General features: G+C 44.3%; 2 protein-coding genes across 2 annotated transcripts in view; one reads left to right on the top strand and one right to left on the bottom strand.

Annotated features, from left to right (window-relative positions):
• Positions 1-25,444, top strand: part of LOC113426492 (uncharacterized) — an 807,865-nt gene that overhangs the window by 33,661 nt on the left and 748,760 nt on the right. The gene's annotated exons all lie outside the window — the stretch shown is intronic.
• The window catches only part of LOC148131688 (uncharacterized), a 221,946-nt gene that overhangs the window by 141,090 nt on the left and 55,412 nt on the right, over positions 1-25,444 (bottom strand). The window lies entirely within an intron of this gene.

Genomic DNA, 25,444 nt, shown 5'->3' with positions numbered 1-25,444 from the left:
GGAAACATTCAAAACAGTTGCCAATCTTCCCTCCAGTGGACATTCAAGAAAATTCTCCCTAAGGCCAGATGATGCAATGGCCAGAGAAATTGCAAAAACACCCAAGGAATTCTATTTCCGACATTACAGGCTTCAGTTAGCATGTTAAATATTAAGATTCATGACAGTGCAAGTAGAAAAAGACTGAGCAAGTATGCTTTGTATTGAAGGGTTACCAGGGGAAAGTCTCTTCTCTCTAAAAAAGTCATAGCTGCATGGCTGAGGTTTGCAAAGTTGCATCTGAACAAATCACATGACTTCTGAAACACTTGTCCTTTGCACAGACGAGACCAATAGCTAAAGCTAGGCTGACATGGGATTATGCAACAGGACAATAATCGCAGAACACATCAGGAAATCTACAACAGGATGGCTGAAAAAGAAAAGAACCAAGATGTTTTTATATTTTCTATATTTCTATATCTTATGTGTCAAGTGCCAGCTGCCTCTTATGTAATGAATCAAAAGCAAAGAAATGTATCAATATCTGCCTTGTACTACATTTTGGGCAGGGATGGGATCCGATCGGTAGTTACCGGTTCTGTTGCTCTGCGTCGCGCGAGTGCAATTTACGACCTGCTGAGCTGCCCGGACAGCTGAGCAGCGCTGCATGCAAGTGCGCAGCGGTTGGAAAAGCCCTTTTTTCCTGCTTTTTCAACCGCAGCTGTGTCGCGCAAAGCAGCAGCAGTTGAAAAAGCAGGAAATAAAGGTCAGGTAAGAGCCCAGGCGGGCGGGCAGGCCAACACAGCAGCAGACATAGAACCAGTTCTATGTTTGCTCTCTGTCTGCTGCTCTTCAGAACTACCAGTTCTAAGAGGTGAACAAACTGGTAGAATCCCATCCCAAGTTCTGGGTTCCTTCCTCCTTCGGAGGGACCCATCTTTATTCAGATGAATAAATGTGTGGGCTTATCAACACACCCACACTTGGACTCTGTCTTTTTTTTTTTTTAACCAAGCCACACCTCTTAGTCTGCATGACACTAACTTTACAGATGTGGGGCTTTAACTGATGAAATGATGCCTGAAGCCTCTGCAAGATTTGACTCACCAGTTTTGCCTGTAGAAGCCATGAACTCCAAGTAAGGGCAGAAAATACTTTCCACAATCCCTTTGGTGACATCTCAGCTGAAGTAGTCCTCACTTACTGACTGCAATTTGGACTCGCATCTGTGTCACTAAGTAATAGCTATTTTTTTAAAAAAGTGCTGCATTAAGCACAGTTGAACCTAGTTAATACTATTGGGGGAACCAATATGGAAAGACGGTGCTTGTAAGCTAGAAATGGAAGTAAAACAAAATAACAATAACCTTAAAAAAAACCTAAAACAATAACCTAAAAAAGTCCGATCTTGTTGCCCAGAAAACATCAGTTCCACTACAGAATAATTGAGTTGGGGGGACCTTGGAGGTCTTCTAGTCCATCCCCTGTTCAGGCAGGAGACCCTATTCCATTCCGAACAAACGGCTGTCCAATCTCCTCTGAAGACCCTCCAGTGACGGAGCCCCCACAACCTCTGGAGGGGAGCCATTCCCAAAGGATCCACCGTCACTTGAAAGAGGCTTTTTAGAGGTTCCCCCCCATCAGAAAATCGCAGCCACCAGTTTCACAACGTGCAGCCCCAGCGGGCTCCGATCTGGGGAGGGAAGGAACCTGCAGCTGACACGCTTCAGCTCAATTGCTTCTCTGCTTCCAGGCCGTGGAGGGAACCGAACTTGTTCTCGGACTCTCCTCCCACCTGCTGCCCCCAACTCACCTGCCAGCTGCTGCTTCGATCCGTGGAAAAGCACAGAAGCCTCTCTGCGCACCACCTTCCTCCCATGAGTCATCCGGAAGAGGAAGTTCCCTGAGCTTCTCCACTCATCCCATCCTTTCTAGCCATGCAGTACTCAATGGTTTAAAACGGCTTTTTTAAGCTCAAGCGCAGATGGCACTACTGAATTGATGCCTTTCTAGGCACAGATGTGGCCTGAGCGCCATCTAGCGACAGGAGGTGGAAAAACACGCTTTGTTCAGCCTCTACCAAGCATTTGGAAGATGTTTTCATCTCTATATATAAAAACGAAAAACCACTCATGCGTCATCACAACATCTCCAGAACCCCATAAAGCCTACAAACTTGAAATATGGCACGTATGTTCCTATTGGCTTCTAGGTGCTTGCTAAGAAAGCATTTTTTGAAATGACCATCGGATCATTAGTATTTCTTGTACAGGAATTATTTAACAAGCTCTGATGCTATGGAGTTCTACTCCCCCTCCCCACCAGAAAAGAACTCTGTTCCAACTGCCAGTTGCTTCTCGCATTCTGTTACCTCAGTTCCACCCATGGAACCGCTTCTGAATAGAAAATAGGACAGGATAGAAAACAGAACTGCATAAAATAGAAAATAGAATAGGGATTAGAACAGAACATAAAAGGGAACAGAATACAATAGAATCATAGAGCTGGAAGGGACCTCAGAGGTCATCCAGAGGTCATCAACCAAGCACAACCTTTTTTATCTGCTGGATTTAGGAGCATCGTAAGAAGATGCTAGAATCCTCCTAACCTAGGATAAATTGGAGTAAGAAATGGAGGGAAATAATAAAGGAAAAAAGGGGAATTAAGAGAAAGGACCAGAAAATGAGGAGATGTAGAAAGCAAACAAAGATGAAAAGAAATTACACAGTTAGGAGAGCTAGAGATAATGGTTAGATGAAGATAACCCCCAAAAGCAGTGTTGAAAGGCTTGGAAAATGCCTTTCTTCTGAGGATTCTATTTTCCTGCTGGGAGAGCTCCGGTGCAAGGATACAGACAACTGCTTGAAAGCTGGATCTTTTTATTTTTCAGGAAGGCGAGAGATAGCAAGAAGTCTGTGTTCCTGGGGCTAGCTAGCTTTGTATGATAAGTCCCTGATTTTTATACCTTTTTCTCCTTTTGTGTGTGAGTGCTTGTGTTTGTATTTCTTAATGTTTTAAATCCTGTCAGGGGTTGTCTTCATTTCCGCCGGAGGGTAAACTCCGCGGGGTGGTTTGATTGGATTATCAGTTTCGTCCTAATGTTTTCTTATATTTGTTTTGTGGCAATCTCCTGTCTGTCTCCTTTGCAATATATTTTGTGTCTTTTGTCTGTTTGTTTTGCTGATTTGGCATGTTTTCTTTTCTTGTTTCCCTAGTTTTCTTCATTATTTGGGCTTTTGTCTAAGGGGCTTCTTTAATACCTTTTATTTGATTCCTTTTCCTATGCAAGTTTGTTTTATGGCTGACTTGATGTTCCCTTTGGGCTTTTCCTGCTTGGGTGACACCACTGTCCTCATGAAGTTTCCTTTCCACAGCAGAAAGAAAGATTCCTAGTTTGAGAGTACAAACGCGGCTAATAGAAAACAAGAGGACAATATAAGGTAAATAAAAATCTGGCCTACAAAAAAGCTATAACGAAATTAAGGACGGAATTGGGAATAATATACAGAACCTGGCATTAATTAGGCATTGGATAAAATGCTGGACTTGCTTGGAATTGATTAGACTTAAAAAGAAAATTAACATTAATATGATTTAAAAAAGGGAAAAAAATTGAAAAGTGGAAGCAATATAGAGCACCACCTAATGGTATAAGGCATTTTTTCCTGGATGACTTTATGGAAAATTACTGGTCTGTTAAATGTGTGAATGAGAAAAGACATGAAATAAAAGACTTTAACATAACAAGAACCCTGGAAGCTTAAAAGGAAAAGGGGGAGATTGCAGCAAGAACACCAAGGAAGGCAATATCTTGGGACTGTTCTTGGGGGTTGACTGAGCAAAAGAAACAGAAGGCCCAACAAGGAAAAGAAATATAAACGGAGTCTCTTGGCAAGGATTACAATTAACTTTATTAAAATAAAGAATAACACAATTGATTAAAAAATGGAAGAAGCAAGCAAAGAATTTGAGTTGGAACTGCAAACTGTGAAAGAAATGATAAAAGAAAGAAGGAGTTTATTGAACACACTGGCAGAAAAAGTAATGCAATTCATAGCAGAACAAAGGAATTCTAGAGAGGAGGAGCCAAAGGAAGAGGAAAACAGCCAAGATGGACATGAAGATTCAGAGACATTATCAAAAGACACAAAAGGAACTAAAACTAAGACACTGATGACAGAGATAATAAATAAAAGAGAAAAAGCTCCCAAGAGTAAGCAAAAGAAGAAGAAGCTACACAAGAAGAAATTTCAAAAAGGAGAAAAGGAAAGGGGGAGAGGAAAGATGGGGGACTAGCAGATGGAAATAAATGTAATATTAGAGAAAAAAAGAGGGATAAAGAGGAAAGGAGGGGAAAACGTAGTAAACGGAAAGCTGGCTAAAACTAAGAGAAATGACAAGGCTGAGAGATAAGGGTTAGATATAGCATAAAAGGGGGACACCACATCAGAATGTATCTTTGTATTTTTTATTAGAAATTTAGACTGGGGAGATTTGAAGTGAGTGAGTGATATTTAGAGGGTTCTATTATTAATCCCTTGTGTGTGTGTGTGTGTGTGTGTGTGTGTGTGTGTGTGTATTTGTTTTCTTAAGTTTTCGCGGGTACTTACATGTATGGTATTCAGCTTTGTTCAGGTATTTTCCCACAATTTCATCTGCCATCATCAGGCTTCTGTATTGTGTTCGTCTGAGAACACAATATAGACAAACACAATAAAGAAGCATGATGATGGCAGATGAGATTTTACAACTTGCTACAACTTTAAAGCACAACTATAATGACGTGGGAAAATACCCGAACAAAGCTGAATGCCATATATATATATATATATGTTTGAATACCATACATACATACATACATACATACATACATACTCTGAGAAGCACAGAGCTGAAGACAGAAGCCTGAAGATGATGAATGAGACTTCATCGAAACGTTGCCTAGATACTTCCAATCTTACGCGGGAGAAAACCCGAATAACCAAAGATCCACATATATATATATATATATATATATATATATATATATATATATATATATATATATATATATATATATATATATATATATAGATAGATAGATAGATAGATAGATAGATAGTTTTCTTAAGTTTTTGTGGGTACTTACATGTATGGTATTCAGCTTTGTTCGGGTATTTTCCCACATCATTATAGTTGTGCTTTTAAAGTTGTAGCAAAGTTTCAGTGTCACACCACAAGCCAGGCAAACACCTGGGCACAAACAGGACCCCCCCCCATACCTCCAGCTCAAACACACCCCAACTAGGCACCCAGATGAAACCTAGCTTCCTAATAAATGATAGCCGTCCATTTACTCGGAGCCAAGCTGCACTAAAAGCCTCCAATACAGGGAACACAATGTTGCCAGCCAATCAAGACAAAAAAAAAAAGCCTCAAAACAGACAGAAGATATTAGAAACACCAATCAAGCAGAACACAGCAAACTCCAAGACCAATAAACACAGACCAAGACTCCCAACCAATCAGGATGAAGAAAAAACCATTCTGGCACAGCAGTAGGCTAGCACCAAATTTAAAACAGAAACGGCTGTGAAAGTCTGATTCACAGACGAACACAATACAGAAGCCTGATGATGGCAGATGAGATTCTGCCAAAACGTTGCTACAACTTTAAAAGAACAACTACAATGACGTGGGAAAATACCCGAACAAAGCCGAAGGCCATACATATATATGTATGTATGTATATTGTGACTGGGAGGTTTGAGCCTGCTGTGCGCTTTGAGTCTGATGTGTCAGAAGACACAGGTTCGAGTGATGAGGTTTTTGCATTGGGATTTGAGCCTGCTTTAATGGGAGATGCAGACGTGAGCCAGGAGGATGAGGAAGTGTCGGAATCACCATCCTCTCCAGAACCTTCCTCATCAATTATGCCTCGGGTGTCAGCAGATTATCGACAGAACATGCCTTGGGTGATGATCAAGCCGATGAATGTTGGGTTGATGTAAGGACTAGACGTAGGCTGAGACGTCAAGCACAAATTGAAAGGAAACATCAAATCAGGGACTGAGTAGAGAGACTGACACGCCCCTTTAAGGAATATAAGGAGGCGTGTTAGCTTGGAATCCCCGTTCGGGTCAAACTTTATTATTTACGTTCGCAGTTTGGAAAAAGTTTTCTGTTTGCCATTCGGCTCTGATTTATAGTGCTGCTCGTTATCTGGATTTGCAGACAGCTTCTGGGAAAGCTGCCAACGACGACTTCAGCCAGAGGAAAGTTAACTCTGTTGTTCCTGATATTGTCTGTTCGTGTTTTTTCCTTTGGACATTTGGACTCTCACCTTGTGGCCACAGGTGAGACAGAACATTTTGACCCGAACCATCATCCCATCTTCTAACCAAGATGGACAAAACACAGCTAGAGCAGCAGCAGCTGCAGATTAACCAACTTCTGCAGGATAACCAGGTATTGCAGAAACAAGTCACCCAGCTGGTTAACCATCTTATGCTGATGCAAGCTCCTGTTACTCCTCCTGCCCCTCCCCATAGGAAATGCCCGGTAGCTGTGCCGGATAAAATCTCTGGACAGCCTGAAATGTTCCCGGCTTTTATGGGGCAGTGTCAACTATTTATGTCCTTACGGCCAGAAGATTTCCCTGATGACCGGGCTCGGGTGGGGTTTGTTATCAGTCTCTTGTTGGGTTCGGCTGCAAGATGGGCCACTCCTTTGTTGGTGCAAAATAGTCCTTTATTGAATGACTATCAGGGCTTTTGGCACCATTTACGTTCTATGTATGAGGACCCCATAAAAACTCAAACCGTAGCCAGACGTTTAAAGGACATTTGTCAGGGGAAACGCCCTTTGCAAGAGTTTATTGCAGAGTTTTGTCTGCTCTGCATGGACTCTGCTTGGAATGAGGCAGCCCACACGGACGCTTTTCAGGAGGGTTTGGCAGAAGAAATTCAAGACGAGTTGGTGCATGTGGAGCCGGCTCTAACCCTGGATGTGCTGGTGGTGCAATGTTTGCGCATTGACGCCTGGCTTCAACGACGCAAGACTAGACGCCTAGTTCCAGAGCTGCCCTCCCACTCACGGCCGCAGCCTCCCATACAACCAGCGCCCCTGGTATCCCACAGTGCCGTGACCAGGACCGAGGAACCGATGGAGTTGGGTACGCTCCGCCCTCGGTTGATGGCACAAGAACGCACGCGGAGATTTCAGGAAGGCTTGTGCCTGTATTGTGGGGGGTCGGGACATTTTGCCAGTTCCTGTCCTGGTAAACGATGGGGGGCATGAAAGCCAGTGCCTGAATCTTATCCTGTACCGTCGGGAAACGGGGCAGGCCTGGCCTCGGGGAAACCCTAGGTCGGGCACATATCACACAACCGCCTGAAGTAGCGGAGGTGAATTCTGATCCTCCCCGACAATTGCTTTTGGACACGCAGGTTTTCTTGCAGTCCCGGTCAGAGGGGATTCCTGCGGTTGCGTTGGTGGACTCGGGGGCTACTACCAATTTCATGGACCGGGCTTTTGCAACACATTATGAAATTCCCTTGGTTGCAGTGGAGCCTCCCATTAAGGTGGAAACCATTGATGGGCGGGAACTATGGTCTTGGCCTATTCGTTTTGCTACTCAGCCATTACGCCTGGTCATTGGGGACCATGAGGAGGCGATTAGTTTTTATATCACCTCGGACCTCCATCTCCCCTTGGTTCTCGGAATGGCTTGGCTACGGTTGCACGATCCTCGGGTGGCATGGGTACAGAACGCCATTTCGTTCCTGAGTCTCCATTGTGTGGACCACCTAAAACACATCTGTGCTGGTCAAGATTATCGCTACCCCCGCCATCTCTGTACCTCCTGAACTATCTGGCTTCTCAGATGTTTTTAGCGAGAAGGAGGCAGATCGGTTACCCCCGCATCGACCTTATGACTGTCCTGTGGATCTTCTGCCCAGTGCTCCGCTACCCAAAGGTCGTTTGTATTCAATGTCTGAGCTCGAATTGGCCGCTCTTCGAGATTTTCTGGACAAGAACTTGGCCCGGGGGTTTATCAGACCGTCATCGTCTCCTCTTTCTGCTCCTGTCCTTTTTGTGAAAAAGAAGATGGGGGATTTGTGCTTGTGTTGTGACTACCGCAGGCTAAATGCCATTACGGTGAAAAATAGTTATCCTTTGCCGCTCATTCCAGAGCTGATGAAGCGATTATGAGAGGCCACTATTTTCACCAAGCTCGATCTTCGAGGGGCTTATAACCTGGTGCGGATGCCCAAAGGAGACGAGTGGAAGACGGCGTTTGGTACTAGATACGGCCACTTTGAATATACTGTGATGCCTTTTGAGTTGACCAACACCCCCGCGGTCTTCCAACATTTCATGAATGATATTTTTAGGGACATGCGTGGTGGTGTACCTGGATGACATTTTGATCTATTCTAAGTCCAGGGAAAGCCACTTTTGCCAAGTTCGCCAGGTACTACAACGTCTTCGGGAACATAGACTATATGCGAAACTGGAGAAATGCCTCTTTTTCCAGATTTCCATAGAGTTCTTGGGACATATCATCTCTGCCGAAGGCATTGCCATGGACCCGCGCAAGGTGGAGGCTCTGTGTAGTTGGGAACCCCCTCGTCGAGTGAAAGATGTACAACGTCTCTTGGGGTTTGCTAATTATTACAGGTCCTTCATCCCGGGTTTTGCCAAACTGACAGATCCCATCACCCAGCTCCTTTGCAAGAAGGTTCCATTCCAGTGGGGGCCCCCACAGCAACAGGCCTTTGAGGCCATCAAGAAAGCCTTCGTTGCGGAACCGATCTTGAGGCATCCCGACCCCCATCGTCCATTTGTAGTGGAGACGGATGCATCCAACGTAGCCATTGGGGCGGTGTTGTTACAAGCCCCAGCGGATGGCACACCTCTTTTTCCATGTGCATATTATTCACGGAAACTTACTACTTCCGAGCGTAATTATACAATCTGGGAGAAAGAGTTGCTTGCCATTAAGGCTGCGTTTGAGATCTGGCGACATCACTTGGAGGGGGCTCGGCACAAGGTGGAAGTTCGGACGGATCATCGTAATCTGGAGCACTTGACCACTGCTCGGAAATTGAACCAACGACAGATCCGATGGTCGTTGTTCTTTGCTAGGTTCAATTTTTCGGTCACGTACATCCCTAGTGGTCAAAATAAAAAAGCAGATGCCCTGTCACGCAAACCGGAATATCGGTGTCCTGAAGAACCGCTTCCTCCACGTACGGTGCTACCACCGGAATCTTTAGCCGTTATCCAGGAACCGGTGGATTTAAGGGCTCGGGTACAAGAGGCGCAGCGCTTAGATGATTGATCGCAGCAGAGAATGGGGGAAATTGGATCTGACTCCCCATGGACTCTGGAGGAGGGTTTACTACGACATCGGGGCCGATTGTAAGTACCCACCAGGACACTTAGAGCCCTCATCGTGACCCAATATCATGACAACCCAGCTGCAGGTCATTTTGGGTTCTTCAAAACCCTTCATCTGGTCACAAGGACTTTTTGGTGGCCTCGAGTCCGGCATGATGTCTTCGCTTATGTTGCCTCTTGTGTACCGTGTTGGCAAGCAAAAGCTGTGTCGGGTGCGCCTCCTGGCCTTCTTCAACCACTACCAACTCCGAACCGACCCTGGGGGGCAATTTCCATGGACTTTTTAACACACTTGCCCTCTTCGTCGGGTTATACGATGGTACTTGTGGTAGTTGACATGCTCACCAAGATGGCCCATTTCATCCCATGTAGAAGGTTACCATCAGCTCGTGTTACTGCCTGGCTTTTTCTGCAACATGTATTCCGTTTGCATGGCTTACTGGACAGAGTTGTTTCAGATCGCGGTGTCCAGTTCACCGCTCAATTCTGGAAGAGCCTAATGAATGCATTACGGGTGCAAGTATGTTTAGCGTCGGCGCACCATCCGGAAACCGATGGCGGGACTGAGAAAGTAATTGGCATCCTCGCCCAATACCTCAGATGTTTTGTTAATCAACGACAAAAAGACTGGGTGACCTATCTTCCTTTGGCGGAGTTTGCTTTTAACAATTCTCAGCACACCGCATGACGCCTTTTTACGCAAATGTGGGTTACCATCCGAGGTTTTTCCCCTTGTCGATCTTGGATTCCCTGGTTCCAGAGACAAGAGAATTTTTATCAGAACTGCATTCGGTGCACCAATTGGTCTCACAACAGTTGGAACGGGCTAAGGCGGACTATAAAAGGCTCAGATAACTGAGAGTTGGTGTGAATGCACAGTACTGTATACAGACAGCTGTTTATTGTTTAATTGTGGGTTACTATCCTGGTAAAGATGGCACAAGACACTTCAACAAGTCTATTACTGATAACCCGGTTGGATGGAACAAACTATGTTTCCTGGTCTATGAAGTGCAGTCTACTTCTGCGTAGAAAAGGGTTATGGAATGTAGTTCAAGATCCACCAGAAGTAAATGCTTGGGATCCAGAAAATGAGGACGATGCCAAGAAGCTTGCTGACTTTAAACAGAACAATGAACGAGCTCTTTGTATAATTGGACTAACACTGAGTGACCAGCAGCTAGTCCATATTCGTGGAGAAGAGTCTGCTGCTAGGCGTTGGGAGAATTTGAAGAGGATTTATGTTCGTGACAGTGTAGGTGCGCACATACATCTCTACATGTAAAATGCTTAGAGCACGTCTTCTGAAAGGTGGAGATATGTTAGCTCATTTGAACTTCATGAAAAGAACTTTTCAAGAGCTACATGCAAAGGAACTAATATTTTCAGAGCTGCATCAAGTTTACATCATTCTTTCCTCACTGGATGAAAGTTTGGATGATTACGTATCTTCACTGGAAGTCCTGCCGAGAGATAAACTGACATTGACTGACATAACCAGAAGGTTGTTAGAAGAGGCAAGAAGACGGCTGGATAGGGACCAACTGAGGAAGGAACAACCACAAGAAGAGGATTTGTCTTCAACTGCCTATACTGTTAGGAAATGTTTTTCTTGTGGGGCTAGGGGACATATAGCTAGATTCTGTAAGAAGGGAAAATGACAGAATACTGGTAATCACCAGAAAGCTAAGAAGAATGTTAGTTTAGCTATGTCTAGCAATTCAACTGTAAACCATGATTTGTGGGTTGTTGATAGTGGAGCATCGCAGTGCATTACTAAAAATAGAGAGAGGTTTGTAAAGATGTCTACAAGTAAGCAACATGTATCATTGGCAAATGGATGGAAGATGAAAGCTTCTGGTGAAGGTACTGCCTATTATTCTTGTGTAAATGAGCATTTAACTATGTTATATGTACCTAAACTAAAATTTAATTTGTTATCAGTAAGAGCTTTAGTTAATCTTGGATATGTAGTAACCTTTAGGGGAGATAACTGTATAATAGAGAAAGAGGGTAAAAGTGTTACTGCTACTTTAGAGAATGATTTATATGTAATACATGATGACCAGTTGCAGATGGCTAACTCAGTTTATAACAATGTTAAGCCACATGATGAATGTATACATTTACTGCATAGACGTTTAAGGCACATTAATTTCAAAATGCTGAAACAAACTGTAGAATTGTCAGAGGGAGTAAAATTGAAATCCTGTAGCAAGTATTTAAACTGTAATGCTTGTAGCCAGGAGAAGAGCAAGGTTACTCCTGCAAACAGACTGAATGGTGTTAAGACCAAAGAACCTTTAGAGCAGGCTTGTCCAACCCGCGGCCCGCGGGCCGCATGCGGCCCAGGTCGCCTCGTAATGCGGCCCAGTGCCCACCCCAACCTCCTGGCAAGAGCCAGTGAGGAGGAGGAGGAGAGGCAGGCGCGAGGCGGGGCGAGGCGAGCGCCACGCCAAGCAGCAACAGAAAAGGCGGGCGCCGCCTTTGCTGCTTCTGCCCCTGCCGCCGCCGCCGCCCCTGCTGCTTCTGCCGCCGCCGCTTCTGCCCCCGCCGCCGCCGCTTCTGCCCCTGCCGCCGCCGCTGCTTCTGCCGCCGCCACCACTTCTGCCCCCCCGCCGCCGCCGCCGCTTCTGCCCCTGCCGCCGCTGCCGCTGCTGCACGCGAGCCTCCCGGTCGTCGCCTTCCAGTCCTGCCGCATCCAGCCAGGCCATTTGCAGGAGGAGAGGTAGGCGCGAGGCGGGCGAGCTTTCTCCCCCCCCCTCCCCGCAAAATTTGGCTGGAAAATTAATAAAAAATAAATAATTTTTAATAAATAATTAATAAATAATAAAAATAATTTATAATTTATTATATAATTTTATATAATTATTTTATAATAATTTATTATATGTGCAGCCCAAACCAAATTTTCATCTTCTAATGTGGCCCAGGGAAGGTGAAAGGTTAGACACCCCTGGTTTAGATTTTGGGATCCAGCCACAGCTCATGTTTATTGTAGCACTAGTGCAAAATTTCTTGAGCATATTGGGTAGAATAAACTGGAACAGGAATCCAGCAATGATGTTATTATTGACACCAAAGTTGTCCCTAAAGATGAAATAAGTAAACCACAAATAGCCATTAAAGAGGAAGAACAGGCACAGGAGGATGTAGGAGAACAGGCACAGGAGGAGGTAGGAGAACAGGAGCAGGTGGCACAGGAAAGTCCTCCAGTTAGCCCTGTATTTCCAAGACGTTCAACCCGAGTAACACGACCACCTGATAGATATCAGGCTAGTGTTGTATGCCAAGTGAATACAGTTCCAAGTAATTATAATGAACTGAAACTGTTTCCTGCTAAGGATCAGGCCGCTTGGCAGAAAGCAATGGATAAGGAACTGGAATCATTAAAAAAGTTGAAGGTATACGAAAATGTTAAGTTACCACCAGGTAAACATGCCATAGGGTGTAAATGGATTTATAAGCTTAAGACAGGTGTGGATGGGACTGTTTCCCATAAAGCCAGATTAGTAGCACAAGGGTTCAATCAGACAGCAAATGACTATGATGAGGTGTTTGCACCTAGTCTGAAGGCTACTACATTAAGAGCTGCATTAGTGTGGGCAGCTAAGGAGAAATACATTATAAATCATTTAGATGTAGAGACGGCATATCTGTGTGCACCGTTGCAACACACTATATATTTAAGGAAACCTTTAGGTATCAAAAATGATAGTATAACTGATTGCTGGAGATTGAAAAGGAGTCTTTATAGCTTGAAGCAATCAGGATATGAGTGGAACCAGTGTATAGTTAAGGAATTAACTAAAATAGGTTTTGTAGCTGGCATGGCTGATCCATGTTTGTTTAAAAAGGAAAGTAATGGTGTAGTGTCATTGTTGCTATTGTTTACTGATGACATAGCATTAATCACCGAAACTGAACAAGAAGCTACTAAAATAATCTCACTGTTAGAGAAGAAATTTAAGATAAAACAGTTAGGAGAAATTAAGCAATATCTTGGATTAAAGATAGATAGAGCTACGGGAGGATACAAAACCTCGCAGGCAGATAAAATTAACCAATTATTAAAAAGTTTTAAAATGGAACTTTGTAAACCGGCTAAAACACCGATGAGCCAGGAGTTTAGCCATAGTGATGTTCGAAGTCCTGTTTTTGATAAGAACATTTATCAGTCCTTGATTGGTAGTTTATCTTATCTCAGTAATTGGTGAAGGCCAGATGTAGCGTACAGTGTTAACCAATTAGCGAGGTTTAATGTTGAGCCAACTGAAAGGCACTGGCAAGCTACTTAACGTGTGTTAAGATATCTCAAACAAACAATGCATTATGCATTGTATTTGGAGCCTAAAGATGAACTGAATCTAACTGCATATGCTGATGCAAGTTTTGCTACAGACATAAATACACGAACATCTACATCGGGTACTGTTGTATTATTGGAAAGGCATTGATTGGATGGAGATCTATTAGACAGAAACATCTAAGTTTGTCAACAATGGAGGCTGAATTCTCATGTTTGTCTTTATTATGTACAGATTTAGTTTGTTATATGCAACTATAAATTGATATGGGACTTGATGTAACAGATTCTATTGTTGTTTATGAAGACAACCAATCAGCAATACAGATGGCTTCAAATATTGCTGTTAAGACAAGATCAAAACACACAGATCTGATATTTAAATGTGAAACAATGTGTGCAAAGATGATTAAGCTGGAATTCTGTATGTCAGAAAATAACATCGCAGATCATTTTACAAAAGCCCAAGGCTCTGTAAAGTATAAGCCTTGCTGTGAGGATTATGGACTTAGAATGTAAGGTCGTATATATTGTCCTACCCAAAGGGGAGAATGTTAGGAATGTAAGTCACCTAACATTTGGGTTGGAAATGTATAAACCAGGATAGACATTTTAATATTGCCTCTTTAAGGGAATGCTAAAATTGTAATTGGGTGTGGTTCCTCAAATGGCCATAAGATGGAGCCAGAAACCTGGCTTGGTCCTGTTCTGGAGAGTGGTTGCTGTTCCCTATTGACTGTTACTGATCGTTGATGTGAGTCTATTTACTGAACTGTTTTTGATACTGGACTTTTTTACTTGGATTATCCCTGGACTGAAAACTGACTGCTTTAACTATGAATGACTTGGACTGTTTGTTTGGACTTTGCTTAAACATTTAATGGAAGTAAAAACCTACATTTTACTAAACAGTGTAGCTGTGTGCTGTTTGTGTGTTATTCTTCACCACTCTCACTACGTCTCCCTGTGTGCGCTCATTCTCCTAACGGGGAATTACCTCAAAACAAAGGATATGAGGAAATAGAAAATATAATGAACTAGAAGGGATTATGTGGGAATGTAAAATATTTATAATGAATGAATTATATTATAATCAAAAGCAGGGGAATGAAAATTTATTAAAATTATATAGGTAAATTTTGGAAACAAAGAAAAAATATGAAATGATTATATGAATCTCTGGAATAGATATAAGATATATTGTAGATGGGGGGATATACCATGTGGATCCTAAATGCATTAATCTTACTTTACTTTTACTCATTTTTTCTTTCATTGACTGTCTAATTATATATTGGTCTTGAGAAAGTTATAGATGATAACAATACATAAGGTAATATAAAATAGATGGTAAGCTGAAAATGGAAATAATAGGGGATAAAGAATTGAAAATATATGTGAGGATGAAATGAACTTGATATTGAATTAATGAATTGAAATATGAAAGGGAAATTTATCTAAAGATTAGCCGAATGGATAACAATTTGAAGTGATATTAATTAAGAAAGTTGAAAGTGTAACTATGACTATGTACAAAATTTGTAATCTGGAATCATGTTGCTCACGTGAAGAGATGTGTAAAAAATAAAAAAAATAAAAACTTTGGGGGAAAAACAAAATCTCCAGAGGTATAAAGCCTACAAACTTGAAATTTGGCACAAATGTTCTTCTTGGCTTCTAGGTGCTTGCTAAGAAAGGATTTTTCAAAATGACCACCAGAACATTAGTATTTCTTATACAGAAATTATTAACATGCTCTGATGCTAAGGAGTCCTACTCCCCCTCCCCACCTGAAAAGAACTCTGTTCCAACTGCCAGTTGCCTCATATTCTATATCCTATGGAACTGCTTCCGATTAGAAAATAGGACAGAATAGAAAACAGAACTGCGTAAAATAGAAAATAGAATAGGGATTAGAACAGAACATAAAAGGGAACCGAATACAATAAAGCTCGAAGGACCTCAGAGGTCATCCAGTGCTCATATTACCAAGCACAACCTTTTTTATCTGCTGGATTTAGGAGCATCCTAAGAAGATGCTAGAATCCTCCTAACCTAGGATAAATTGGAGTAAGAAATGGAGGGAAATAATAAAGGAAAGGGGGGGGGAGATTAAGAGAAAGGACCAGAAAATGAGGGGATGTAGAAAGCAAACAAAATGAAAAGAAATTACACAGTTAGGAGAGCTAGAGATAATGATTAGATGAAGAACAGGAAGGGGGTTCTGCAAGGTAATGTGTTGTGATATATAAGAATTCAGATTTTAAAATGGAAGAGATTGGAACTGATATATTCTTTTTGTTTGACTTTTTTTAAAATAAAAAAAATTATTTGGGTTTTCACAAAACATAATATAGGTAAATTTTCTTTTTTGAGAATAGTATGGTCCTGGGTTATCACTTCTCCATACAGACACAAATTCAATTTCATATTCATCTTTGTGTTCTATTCCATATCTTATTGCTATTTTAACATTTTCTCAATAATTTTCCCTTCCCTTAGTTTTCTCAATCTTACTTTTAATTATCTCATTCCTTTCTAAATTCAATTATATATATCTTTTTCTAAGTTTCAATACCTTTCTAGTCATCATATTTATACTTTTGTCTGTCCTGTTTCATATTTTATTTCATATTCTGTTCCTTCAGAACTCTGGGATGCAGTCCGCCCAGATCCAGTGATTTGAATTGGTCTAGAGGAGACAGGTATTCTCTTACTTTATTTTTCCAAATTCTAATTTGCATTCCTAATCTGGCACTTATGATTCTGTTTTTGGTAAATTGTGTCATGCCTTCTTTTTGGATGAAAACACATGTAAAGTATCAACTTTGTACCTTCTCCCCCCTTCTTATACTCCTGTGAATTAGCAGCAGTTGTCTGAGTCTCCTAGGATGCACATGCTGCAGACTTGGGAGACATTTTCCCCTCACCTCTTTAGTCATGGAGTTTGCATATCTCCCAAGGCCAGTGTCAGGGTTCCAAAAGATGCCCTAATTAAATCATGAGCCTCAAACCAAGCTTCAAAAGAAGTCCAGTTATTTATTAGAAGCTTCATGGCGGCATGAACTAGGTGGAACCAACTCTGACCTCAGTTAATTCGGGCTTTGCCTCTGACCCTGTTTCCCCCTCCCCCAATATGTGTCTTCAGTCACATTCCCCAACGAAGCAATTTTGTGGGTTGTAAAAGTCAATCCCTCCAGCTACTGTGGGTTTCTGTGGAGGTGACCTCAGTGTACCGGTTGGAATGTGCCTTGATTTGACCGAGATGCCAACTCCTTGATGTACCTGCGAAGTTCGCTTTCCCATCCCCCTTGCCTATGGCAACACGAGAGCAGGTCAGGGATGCTTTGTGAGTTGACAGCCAATTTCTTCAGTCTGAGCATAGGGAGGGTATAGAATAGGATGGATATAATGCTGGGCTAGGAGTACGGAGGTATACTTTGTGTTCTCCGTTCAGTCATGGAATGTCCCCAATGAATATCCACACAGACCATAGAGTTACATTCACTAGCAAACTTCTGAGATCAAGCTGAATTGGACCAGAGTGGTCACAGGGGGAAGAATCAGGCAGGGATTTCTGGACCAGTGAGTCAAGGTGTTTACATTCCCTGACCATATCTCACAGAGCACATAGTTAGAATTCTTTATTGGCCAAGTGTGGTTGGACACACAAGGAATTTGTTTTGGTGTATATGTTCTCAGTGTACATAAAAGAAAAGATACATTCGTCAAGAGTCAAGAATCATAAAGTACAACACTTAATAATAGTCATAGGGTACAATAAGCAATCAAACCATACTAGGAGACGGTCAATATAAATCATAAGGATGCAAGCAACAAAGTTACAGTCATACAGTCACAAGTGGGAGTGGAGGGGTGATAAGGAGTGATGAGAAGATTAATAGTAATAGTAATGAGAGGCTGGCAATGGTTCACATGTGCCGCCCTGCCTCCCCAAAAGAGCAGCAGTGGAAGGCACAGGGCAAGAGACAGGAGCGAGAACTGCTGCCGCTTTTTCGCCCCCGGTGACGGCAGGAGCAGTGGGCAAGCCAGTGTTTGCTGGCGGGGTGGTCAACTACCCCATGTTCGATCTGGCCGGCATGCTGGAACCTGGAAGAGCAAGGGGAGCAGAACTGCCAGCCAGAACGGGTGGGCTGGGACTTTCCTTCCTCCCCGCCCAAGTAGGCTTCTTGCACCTCCGCCACCGCTCACAGTTCTTTCTCCTGTTTCTCACCCTGTTGTGGCTGCTGCTGCTGCTGCTGCTCTTCTGGGGCTGGGTCTGTCGCTGCTTCTTTTCATTCATACTGGCACACGGTGAAGCCGTTGGGTGAGGGCAGAGGGCAGGACTGGTCGGTCAGGCGAGGCCATCCAGACAATTCCCCAGTGCCTGGAGGCTGCAAGGGTGCAGATGGAGAGGAAGCCGCTCCCCATCACTGGGAAAACCGGGAACAGGACAGGGCCAGGAGACTCGTGGGACCCCACCCCCGTCTGAGGGTCTCTTCCCATCTCCCCAAGTTAAAGGGGGTGGGTGCCTCCTGGTCCTCTCCAATACCATCATCTGGGCAGATGAAGCTACCATCCCTTTTCCAGAGCAGCCCCTTCCCTGAAAAAGGCTCCTCCGAGGGATTCAGCAGCCCTCCCAACCTCCCCCCCAAGATTTGGAGATTGGGCTCTGGTGGGCGCCTTTGCGGCTGGATGGCATTATGAAAAGAACGCGGATTTTTCTAGACGTTAATTGCGGGGAATTGAGAAATTCAGGGGGGGCAGCAGTTAATTGGTGGCAGAGTGCGAGGTCAAAGGGGTGATGTGGACAAAGGCTTTGCACTCCGGTTTCTCCCCAATGAGCGGCAAAGGTGTGAGGCAGCGCGAGGCAAGGACTTCAAGGGAGGTGAAGGAGGAGGCGGTCTGTTGCTGGTCGTGGCTGGTGTGGCTTGGTCCAGCTGCCCTGGGTATGAGGGAGCAGGGCCAGGAGAAGCGTTGCACCACAACTGTGTTGAGGCGAGGAGTGAGCTGGGAGGTGCAGCTGCAGGATGAGCGTTGGGGGCCTGGGGAGCTGCAAGGGGTGTGTGGTGGGTGCAGTGTTTGTTGCTACGGGCAGAGTGTTTTGGGTGCGAGTATGGGTGGTGGAGCAAGCGGCAGTGGCGGCACCCTGAAAGGGAGGGCAGGAACTCTCGGGGCTGCTTCCCATAGCCCCACCGCCCACTGCCTGCCGCCGGAGTACCTTGGTGAACTTTCTTCATTCTCCCGCCGCCTGCTTCTCGGCAGCTTGCTGAATCAATTCGTTCAAGACCAGTGTGTGTGTCATGAGGGAGTGTGTGTGTGTGTGTGAGAGAGAGAGAGAGAGAGAAGAAAGAAATAAAGAAATAAAAAGAGCAAAAGAAAAAGACAGAAAAAGTGTGTGTGGTGTGTGTGTGTGTGAGAGAGAGAGAGAGAGACAAGAAAAGAAAGAACAAGAAAAAGCAAGAAAGTGGTAGGGAGAGAAAGAAAGAAAGAGAAAAGAAAGAAAAAGAAACAAAGAAAAAATGAGCAAAGAAAGAAAGAGCAAGAAAGAAAGAGGGAGAGAGAGAAACAAAGAGAAAGAGAAAGAAAAAGAAATAGGAAGGGAGAGAGGGAGGGAGAGAAAATTCTGTGCTATTATTTTTAATTGTTCCATTGTTTATCATATATTAATATTTTATACTGTCCCTACACCTAGAGTGATTTTACTGCCTTTCTTTTGCCCAGGTATTTTTCAGGGTTAGAATACATGCATTCAATGTCTATAGTCCAGAGCATAAATACATGTGTGTTTAACAGAGTTGAAAGGGACTCTGGAGGTCTTCTAGTCCAACCCCCTGCTCAGGCAGGAAAACTGAGGATGCCAAACCGAGTCGAGGTCCTGGGAAAAGTATCAGCATAACAAAATAACACTTAGAAAGAACCCTGGGGGGAACCCTATACCATTTCAGAGAAACGGCTGTCCAGTGTTTTCTTTAAAACTTCCAGTGATCAAGCACCCAGAACTTTTGGAGATAAAGAATTCCACTGGTTAATTGTTCTCACTGTCAGGAAGTTCCTCCTTAGTTTTAGGTTGCTTCTTTGTTTGTTCAGTTTCCATCCATTGTGTCAGGGCTCCAAGAAATCCACCCCTGTTCAAATTATAACTCTCTAGCCACATCTCTCAGAGTAAAAAAATTGATTTATTAGGAGTGACCATGTTGGTGTTAGCTAGGTGCAGCCGACACTAAAATACATCATTCATTTCCCCCTTGACCCTAGTCTTCCCCTCACCCCCTGGATTCTCCAATGGGACACATCCACAGCCAAGAGTCATCGATCATGCTCTCTAGTAATATCCTTGCATGCCGACAGCTTTGGGCGGCCTAGCAACTATCTGAAGCATTTCAGGAATGCATTGCTTTCCCCCACTCCCTTTCTACTGGCAACTAAAAAAACCAAAGAAGTATTTTTTAGTTGACACATTGCTTCTTGTTTGCCTTCTGGTGCTTTGGAAAATACATTGCCCCCCCTTCTTTCTGGCAGCCCCTTAAAAGTCTGTTGCCTATCACACTCTTGGGCAAAGCATGTGAGCCATTTCCTCCTTTCAGTGGTCAATGAAAGTACATCTATAATATGTAGATCAGGCTTGTCCAACCCGCGGCCTGTGGGCCGCACGCGGCCCAGGTCGCCTCGTAATGCGGCCCAGTGCCCAACCCAACCTTCTGGCAAGAGCCAGTGAGGAGGAGGAGAGGCAGGCGCGAGGCGAGCGCCACGCCAAGCAGCAACAGAAAAGGCGGGTGCCGCCTTTGCTGCTTCTGCCCCTGCCGCCGCCTCCGCCCCTGCTGCTTCTGCCGCCGCCGCTTCTTCCCCCGCCGCCGCCGCTTCTGCCCCTGCCGCTGCTTCTGCCGCCGCCACCGCTTCTGCCCCCCGCCACCGCCGCCACTTCTGCCCCCGCCGCCGCTGCCGCCGCCGCTGCTGCTGCTGCACCGAGCCTCCCGGTCGTCGCCTTCCAGTCCTGCCGCATCCAGCCAGGCCATTTGCAGGAGGAGAGGTAGGCGCGAGGCGGGTGAGCTTTCTTCCCCCCCTCCCCGCAAAATTTGGCTGGAAAATCAATAAAAAATTAATAATTTTTAATAAATAATTAATAATAAATAATAAAAATATTTTATTATTTATTATATAATTTTATATAATTATTTTATAATAATTTATTATATGTGCGGCCCAAACCAAATTTTCATCTTCTAATGTGGCCCAGGGAAGGTGAAAGGTTGGACACCCCTGATGTAGATAATAAAGTCAAAAATGTTGAAACATTTTTTTTTTTTTTTTTTTTTTTTTTTTTTTTTTTTTTTTTCTTTAAAAAAAATGGGGAAAAGGGGGGGGGGGGCCCGCGCCCCCCCCCCCCCCCCCCCCCCCCCGGGGGGGGCGCCGGCCCCCCCCCCCCCCCTCTTTTTGTGGGTTTCCTTTTTACAGGACTATAGTTAAGTTGAGGCTGGGTGTGACAAGGAATGGCTGGGAGAGGCCAGGTGAGGCACCCCTTGACAAGAGTGACATTGAGTTGGCCACACCCACCCAGTCACATGACCACCAAGCCATGCCCACCCAATAAGCCACGCCCACAGAACTGGTAGTAAAAATATTTGAATCCCACCACTGCCTGGGATCCCACCTGGCCCAAGGAGCCCTTAAATCAGGGGTGTCCAACCTTTCACCTTCCCTGGGCCACATTAGAAGATGAAAATTTGGTTTGGGCCGCACATATAATAAATTATTATAAAATAATTATATAATAAATTATAAATTATTTTTATTATTTATTATCATTTATTAAAAATTATTTATTTTTATTAATTTTCCAGCCAAATTTTGCGGGGAGAAAGCTCGCCCGCCTCGCGCCTACCTCTCCTCCTGCAAATGGCCCGGCTGGATGTGGCAGGAGTGGAAGGTGACGACCGGGAGGCTCGGTGCAGCAGCAGCAGCGGCGGCGGCAGCAGCGGCGGGGCAGAAGCGGCAGCGGCAGGGGCAGAAGCGGCGGCAGCGGCAGAAGCGGCGGCAGCAAGCGGCGGCGGGGCAGAAGCGGTGGCGGCAGAAGCAGCAGGGCGGCGGCGGCGGCAGGAGCAGAAGCAGCAAAGGCGGCGCCCGCCTTTTCTGTTGCTGCTTGGCGTGGCACTCGCCTCGCGCCTGCCTCTCCTCTTCCTCCTCACTGGCTCTTGCCAGAAGGTTGGGGTGGGCACTGGGCCGCATTACGAGGCGACCTGGGCCGCATGCGGCCCGTGGGCCGCGGGTTGGACAAGCCTGCCTTAGTCTACCATGAGGGTCTGGTTACTGCTTGCTATCTGTGCATTGAGAAAATCTCCCTATTCCTCTGCACAGATATGAGTAATGTGGAAGGGAAATGTTGGACTGGATTTCTCTGAGGAATGGGATTCAGGCCAGGATCCATTTCCAAGAAAGTTTTTATTATGGTCAACTGAGCAGAGGTAATTTCCATATACGGTAAGAATGTGTGATGACAATTTCTCAACAAAGAAAAGGGCGGAAGGTGCAATTATATTATTTTTCTCTTTTCAATTCCTTTCCTGATCCTCTACTATTTGTTTTTGTTGTTTTGTATATTTTATTAAATTTTTGAACTAAAAAAAGGAATGTGTATCAAAGAGTGGGGCGACTTTGATACATTTTTGCACGCACATCTGTATTACCAACCTTTTTTCCCAACCTCTGAAATGCCTTTTGGAAACATTTCTCTCACCATATACAGTCAGTAATCTCCTCTTCCCAAGCCCCCCTTTTCTAGCCCTGCTGGGTCTGTGACTTTTTTGCTTTGAGCCAATGGAGACTTCTGTGTATGCAAAGTTACAGAAGCACAAGGCATTTAGCATGGGTGTGCTTGGAAGCATCTCTGGGCAGCACAAAGGAAGCTGGCTCCTTTTGAGGCTCTGACCCATTGAACCTCCTGGGTCCTAAATCCTTGGGAGCCAGAGGAAATCAGTCATAAAATATTGGTATGTAGAGAGGTTTTGATCTCCACTGAGTCACCCCTAAGAATCTATACATCGGCTTTCTGCAAACTAGTGCCCTCCAAGTCTTATGCCCAAACTGTTTGGGCATAATAAATCTAACTCCTGTAGAGATTGGGAAGGCTGCTCAGAGGAACTCTTCCCTCTAGTGAGATTTAGGCCCTGGAAGGATGCAGATAAGAAAGAATACTATCGAGACGTGGTTTGGAAGCAAGGAGAGTGAATGTTTCCACTAATTTTTCCATGTTTCATTATTCTAAGAGCCTCAGTGGCGCAGTGGTTAAAGTGCAGTACTGTAAACGACTTCTGCTGCATCCAGCTTCCTGCAATTTGGCAGATTGAATCTCACCAGGCTCAAGGTTGACTCAGCCTTCCATCCTTCCAAGGTGGGTAAAATGAGGTGCCAAATTGTTGGGGGCAATATGCTGACTCTGAACAACCGCTTAGAGAGGGCTGTAAAGCACTATAAAGCTGTATATAAGTCTAAGTGATATTGCTATTCTATTGATTGAAGCTGGAAATCATTTAGGGTTCTTCCTAATCTTGAGAAGTTTGCTCAGTAGCAAAAATAGGCTTTGGGGAGTTATCTTCCATTCCCACTTCCCTGCAGTTTCCTTGCCAAGGTTTTTCAAAAGCAGATTTCCCCTTTCCGAGGCCTGAGAGGACAGGACAGGCCAAGGTCTCTGAGATGACTTTGTGCCTAAAGCAGGACCAGAAATGAACGTCTCTCAGGCTCTAGGCTGTTGGCCATCAAACTGGGCCTTCTTCCTCCCCACAAAATCTATCAATTCAGCTGTTCCTGCTACTCCAGCCCCAAATTCAAGGTTGCAGCTTTCAAGATCCAGTATCCTCCAAACAACACATACTTTACCTTACAATCTGAACTTCAAAGTTTGATTCTGAGGAAATGGACTGTTCTGTCTGAGTGGGAACTTATGGCTTTTCACCCTGCCCTGTAGACCATCCCCTCTGACTCTTAAGTTGGCTTTGGGAAAGGGTTTCTGACTCCTAACCATAAGACTCCTAACCAATTCCAAGTGGTCAGCTGTCCAGAACCCATGTGGTTCGGTTCATCAATAAATGGACCTTCTCTTCAATCGGTCTCCAGCCTCCATTTTGTCTCCAGTGCCTTTCTCCCGGCTTGGAACTGGACTTGTATATTTCTTCCAACAGTTGCCTTTATTTAATGTTGCTTGATATCTTTAACCCTGTGAGAGATTCAGAGGCTTTGGGATCATTGCAAGCATTTCCAACTCCTAAATATAATAAGATGAGACATGATAAAGATGGTGCACTAAAATGTGACATCAAGGAAAAAGGCAAAATGGATTAAATATATTTTTACTATTTTAAATTTTACAAATTTTGCACATGTTTAAATTCGAAAGCAGTTGGACTTAAGACTCAGGCCAAGAACCTCTTGGTTTCTCCACACACCTGGCCCGGTCCTGGTTGTTGGGTGTCCTTCATGTAATGAGAGCTACTAAAAAAATTATAACCTGTCTTTCTGAATGGTGTTAGGGCAATAAATCTTGGAATTCTTTGGTGTCTTCCAATCTCAGAAAAATCAGGATCATTCAACTAGCTAGCTAAAATGTCACTTTCGCTGCTACAGAAAAATGTTCCTCTATATATTTGAAGGGTAATTTTTTGAAAATAACATTAAGGAGCCCTGAGGGACAAGTGAAAGAATGGGCGTTGGTTCTTACCTGATACGCCCCTTCTAGGCGAGCCGCGAGGAGCATCCAGACGGTGGGATGTGCTTCTGAGTCCTCTTCTTTCAGGCTGAGCTTTAGATGAGGAAACGCTCCGCCCCTCCCACGTGGTATCGCGCAGCGTCTCCCCAGTTTTTTGCGATAACGAGAAGTTATTAATCCTTTCTAATCTACTATTGGCTCCTTGGCTGAAACAAGAGTCCCCGTCAGACGGAGAAACTAGGGTGGGGCTGGATGCTCCTCGCGGCTCGCCTAGAAGGGGCGTATCAGGTAAGAACCAACGCCCATTCTCCCTCGAGCCGCTCGGAGCATCCAGACGGTGGGACATACCAAAGCTTGGCTGTCGTATGGGTGGGACTCCGTCTGGCCCGAAGGCCCCTCCGGATCACTGACAACCCTCTGTAAGACCCGCCGGCCAAAAGAGGCCTCCGCTGATGCATACGTATCTGTTATGTCCCACCTTCTAAAATAAACAGTTAAGGCTGAAAGCAGCAGTCCTTGTAAAGAAAGGCAGCAAACAGGAAAATGTTATGTCCCACCTTTTAAAGTAAACAGATAAGGCTGAAAGCAACAGTCCTTGTAAAGAAAGGCAGCAAACAGGAATTTTCACAGATAGCTCCAATAAGTAAAAGTTCCAACGAACTAAATCCAAGACTCAACAAGATTCTTCAGATCAAAATCCTTCACAAAATAATTCCAATAAGTAGAAGTTCCCACGAATTAAATCCAAATCCCAACAAGATATTTCAGATCAAAATCCTCCAAACTGTGCTCTTCAGTTCTCCTTGCAAATAGACACTTTGTTCCGGACAAAGTGCAAAGTCATATCTCTCCCTTTATAGAGTAACTAATTAGTCTAATTGCTGGTCTGCTCTCCTACTGTATCCTCGTTGGTTCCTCCTTGTCAGGAGAGCGTCTTGTCCTGACATCTACCCAGCAATCATCCAAATTATCATCTTCTTCACCTGAAGATATCATTGGTTCCTCATTATCACCCGTTCCCGGCTGACCACCTAATTGAAGGGTGGAGGAGTTTGAAGGTTCAAGCCGATCTT

The sequence above is a fragment of the Notechis scutatus genome, chromosome 2 (genome assembly GCF_049901735.1).
Source record: "Notechis scutatus isolate UNSWTSFEM ecotype Mainland chromosome 2, rNotScu1.2, whole genome shotgun sequence".
NCBI lineage: Eukaryota > Metazoa > Chordata > Lepidosauria > Squamata > Elapidae > Notechis > Notechis scutatus.
Note: the sequence above shows the minus strand (reverse complement) of the source record. Positions and strands in the feature narration are given on the sequence as shown.